The sequence below is a fragment of the Pongo pygmaeus genome, chromosome 20 (genome assembly GCF_028885625.2).
Source record: "Pongo pygmaeus isolate AG05252 chromosome 20, NHGRI_mPonPyg2-v2.0_pri, whole genome shotgun sequence".
Lineage (NCBI taxonomy): Eukaryota > Metazoa > Chordata > Mammalia > Primates > Hominidae > Pongo > Pongo pygmaeus.
In genome coordinates this window covers 7,807,367-7,812,553 of record NC_072393.2, presented here as the reverse complement: position 1 = coordinate 7,812,553, position 5,187 = coordinate 7,807,367, and the positions used below count along the sequence as shown (strand labels likewise).

General features: G+C 46.8%; 1 pseudogene; it reads left to right on the top strand.

Moving 5' to 3' along the window:
• Positions 1–280: 280 nt before the first annotated feature.
• Positions 281–3,562, top strand: LOC129020332 (exosome complex component RRP40-like; annotated as a pseudogene).
• The last annotated feature ends 1,625 nt before the right edge of the window (positions 3,563–5,187 follow it).

Here is a 5,187-nt window from a genome sequence, read left to right as displayed (position 1 = left end):
GAGCTGCTGCACCCAGCCACGGCCATTTAGTTTCTACAACCAGTTTGGACTTTCACTCTTGGCTGATTGGAACTTGGTTTCTCACTTAGTTCCTGCCTTGGCTCCTTCCTCTGACTTTGCTACCCAGTGTAGCCTCACTGGCTCCAGCTCTGGAGAAACTTGAAAGACAGTCCAACTGTGACTGTCTTTCTTTCTTGCCTTCCCAGTAGCAGGAGTAAATTTGGATAGTAAAGACTTGTAAATGACAGGCACATTTTGAGGTCAGGCAGAAGAGGAGCCCATGAAGGAGATGGAGGAGGAGCGGTCAGGCAGACGGGAGGAGAACCAGGAGGTGAGGTCATCAGGGAAGTCTTGGGAGAGAGGAGTTTCAAGGAGGAGGGAGGGAGTGGCCACCCCATTAATGAGTGGAAACAAGATAGAAACAAGTCTTGTTGGCTTTCACAATGGAACGGTAGTTACTCTCCTTGGTCATTTCAGGAAAGGGGTGGCAGGTGGGGCAGCCATCAGAGGGTTAGAGGGAGCAGGTGAAGGCAGAAGTGAAACCTTTTTTCTTTCTTTTTTTTTAAAGAATAATGATGGGATTTTTTAAAACTTTAAGTTCAGGGGTATATGTGCGGGATGTGCAGATTTGTTATATAGGTGAACATATATCATGTACAGATTATTAGTTACTTTCCCTGATCCTCTCCCTCCTCCCACTCTCCACCCTACAATAGGCCCCAGTGTGTGTCGTTCCCCATTATGTGTCCATGTGTTCTCATCATTTAACTCCCACTTATAAGTGAGAACATGCGGTATTTGGTTTTCTGTTCCTGCGTCAGTTTGCTAAGGATAATGGCCTCCAGCTTTATCCATGTCCCTGCAAAGGACATGATCTTGTTCTTTTTTGTGGCTGCCTAGTACTCCATTGTATATATGTACCACATTTTCTTTATCCAGTCTATCATTGATGGGTTGATTCCACGTCTTTGCTAGATAGCCCTTTTTCTTTTATTTCTTTCCTTTTGTAGAGACCGAGGTCTCACTTTGTCACCCAGGCTGGAGTGCAATGGTGTGATCATAGCTCACTTCAGCCTCAAAGTCTTGGGCTCAAGTGATCCTCCCACCTCAGCCTCCCAACTAGCTGGGACTACAGCCTCCACTCCCAGCGCTGTATATGGGTTCAGAAGATGGAGGAAGTGTGTGAGCCCAAGGGGCCAGGCAACCCTGGTGAGGCTGCCCCACCCCTTCTGTGGGATGTTGACAGTGAAACAGAAAAGCACCTCGCTGAGGGCTACCGCCACTCCATAAAAAACTTGCACCCACCCTCCGATCGGATCACCCAGTTGGATCACACGTGATCCAATTTTTCCAGTACACTAAGGCAAGAACCCCGGGAGAGAGAAAGTTGTCTGTCCTTGCAATAAGACAGAGCGTCTAATTGAGCTGATGAACATCAGCCACCTGCGGATGGCAAAACTGAAAGAGCACACTGTAACACATGCCCACGGGGGCCTCATGAGCTGTAAGCATTCACCCCTAGACACTGCCGTGGGGTTGGAGCCCCACAACCTGCCTGTCTGCAAGCTCCCCTGGAGGTTTGAGCAGCGGGGCACGGAAGATGTGAGCCACACCCCCCGTCACACGCCCTGCAAGGGGGACAAGGGAACCTTTTCTGTTTCACTACTAACATCCCACGGAAGGGATGGGGCAGCCTCACCAGGGTTGCCTGGCCCCTTGGGCTCACACACTTCCTCCATCTTCTCCTCTCTACTCACTTCTCTTTCCATCCCCTCTCTGGACTGTGGGTTTTTATAACCCCATGCATTGCAGCCTCTCCTCAGAACCGCATCTCCCCAAGCCAGGAATAAGAATAAGGAACAGGATGGGGACACACCCTTCCTGAAAAGTGGGGTGAGAGATGAAGCACTTGACACAGAGGAGAGTCATGTAGCGGGTGGGCAGAAACTATATAGTAAACTCCAGTGCCAAAAGACTCTATCTGAACCCATATACAACGCTGATACCTTGAGCCTCACCCAGTGCCAAAAGACTCTATCTGAACCCATATATAACGCTGATACCTTGAGCCTCACTTTTTGGGAATCTCAGTTTCCTCAGCTGTGAAATGAGACAACTACACTGCCTCACACTGTTATTGTGAGTTTTATTTATTTATTGTTATTTATTTATTTATTGAGACAGAGTCCCGCCCTGTCACCCACACTGGAGTACAGTGGTGCGATCTCAGTTCACGGCAACATCTGCCTCCCAGGTTCAAGCGATTCTCCGGCCTCAGCCTCCAGAGTAGCTGGGATTACAGGCACACACCACCATGCCTGGCTAATTTTTGTATTTTTAGTAGAGACGGGGTCTCACCATGTTGGCCAGGAGGGCCTTGAACTCCTGACCTCAGGTGGGTCCACCTGTTTTGGCCTCCCAAAGTGCTGGGATTACAGGTGTGAGCCACCATGCCTGGCCATGTTACTATGAGTTTTAATACAGTGCAGTAGTAATAGGTACGAATTGCCTATTTGAATGATGGATACTCAGTAATTACAGCACTTAAGATTTATCAGGCTGGGCCCGGTGGCTCATGCCTGTAATCCCAGCACTTTGGGAGGTTGAGGTGGACAGACCACTTGAAGTCAGGAGTTCGAGACCATACTGGCCAAAATGGTGAAACCCTGTCTCTACTGAAAAATACAAGAACTAGGACTGGGAAAGCTGAGACACCACCAGGCTGAAACTGCTGCAGCCCTAGGAACAATTATGTTCGAGTGAAAGGAGACCATGTGATTGGCATAGTGACGGCTAAATCTGGAGATAGATTCAGAGCTGATGTTGGAGGGAGTGAGCCAGCTTCTTTGTTTTACTTGGCGTTTGAAGGTGCAACTAAAAGAAACAGACCATATGTGCAGGTTGGAGATCTCATCTATGGCCACTTTGTGGTTGCTAATAAAGACATGGAACTAGAGATGGTGTGTATTGACAGCTGAGGACGAGCCAATGGAATGGGTATCATTGGACAGGATGGTCTGCCTTTTTTTTTTTTTGAGACGAAGTTTTGCTCTTGTTGCCCAGGCTGGAGTGCAATGGTGCAATCTCGGCTCACCACAACCTCTGCCTCCCAGATTCAAGCAATTATCTTGCCTCAGCCTCCTGAGTAACTGGGATTACAGGCATGCACCACTGCACTCAGCTAATTTTGTATTTTTAGTAGAGACGGGGTTTCTCCATGTTGGTCAGGCTGGTCTCGAACTCCCGACCTCAGATGATCTGCCTGCCTCTGCCTCCCAAAGTGCTGGGATTACAGGCGTGAGCCACCGTGCCTGGCCCTGATGGTCTGCTTTTTAAAGTGACTTTGGGCTTAATTAGAAAGCTATTAGCTCCAGGTTGTGGAATCATACAGGAAGTGGGAAAACTCTATTCCCTGGAGATAGTATTCGGAATGAATGGAAGAATATGGGTCAAAACAAAAACCATCCATCAAACTTTAATTTTGGCAAACACTTTAGAAGCTTGTGAACACAGGATGTCAGATCAAAGAAAACAAATCTTCTCCAGACTGGCAGAAAGTTGATACAGGTGGACTTTTTTTTTTTTTTTTTTTTTTGAGACAGAGTTTTGCTCTTGTCACACAGGCTGAAGTACAATGGTTTGATCTCGGCTCACTGCAACCTCTGCCTCCGGGTTCAAGCAATCCTCCTGTCTCTGCCTCCTGAGTAGCTGGGATTACAGGCACGTGCCACCATGCCTGGCTAAATTTTGCATTTTTAGTAGAGATGGGGTTTCACCATGTTGGCCAGGCTGGTCTTGAACTCCTGACCTCAGGTGATCCACCTGCCTTGGTCTTCCAAAGTGTTGGGATTACAGGCATGAGCCACTGAGCCCGGCCTAGGTGGATCTTTTTTTTTTTTTTTGAGACAGTCTTGCTCTGTCACCAGGCTGGAGTGCAGTGGCATAATGTTGGCTCACTACAATCTCCACTTCCTGGGTTCAAGCAATTCTTCTGCCTCAGCCTCCTGATTAGCTGGGGCTACAGGTGCACGCCACCACGCCCAGCTAATTTTTGTATTTTTGGTAGAGACGGGGTTTCACCATGTTGGCCAGGATGGTCTTAATCTCTTGACCTCGTGATCTGCCTACCTTGGCCTCCCAAAGTGCTGGAATTACAGGTGTGAGCCACCGCACCTGGCCCTAGGTGGACTTTTTTAATGGGTCAGTTGAGCCAAGAAACTATGGGTTTCCTGGGGAAAACTTTTTTCAGGTGAACCTTTCCCCATTTAAATACTCAGAAGACAAGGTATGAATGTGCATATTATCTTATTAGAGTTCTAAACAAAATATTTTTATAGGTAAGTTACTGGTTTTCACCCGTGCTTTTGTGGGAGAGAAAATCATGCAAAATCATGATGTATTTTTTTTGTTCTGTACAAGAAAGTTTGCTAAAACATTAAAAAAATAAAAAATACCAAAACTAGCTGGGCATGGTGATGCACACCTGTAATCCTAGCTACTGGGGAGGCTAAGGCAGGAGAATTGCTTGAACCCAGGAGTCAGAGGTTACAGTGAGCAACCAGCCTGGGTGATAGAGTGAGTGAGACTCCATCTCGAAAAAAGATTTATCATACATTGTTCTACATGCTCTACATAACATAGCTAGTTTAATCCTGAGAGGAGAAGAGTGGTCAAGAGCAGGCCTGAAGCTCACAGCTGGCTTTGGTGTTGCTAGTCACTGCCCTGGCCTTCCTAGGTGGCCACAGTGTTCTAGGAGCTGGTCTGGTCCTCCAGCTGATCATGGCATTGCTAGAACTTTACCCAGCACTTCCACCTAGGTTATGATGTTATCCTCTTGAAACAATTTCACAGAACATCAACATCAAGCAAAAATGTTTGTAACTGTAAATGTGTACAGAGCAAGACAAAAGCGAGATCACTCTGTAAGCATGTCTGAACATAGACAAAATGTGAGTACTGTCCAAACCACACATAACCAAACATTCCTGTATTCTGTCTAATTGGAACAACCTTTCTCTCTTAGTCTGTTGGGGCTGCTCTAATAGAACATCATAGGCTGGGTGGATTATAAACAGTAGAAATTTATTGCTCACACTTCTGGAGGCTAGAAAGAGCAAGTCTCAAAAAAAGATTTATCAGACATTATTCTACATGCTCTACGTAACATAGCTAGTTTAATCCTGAGAG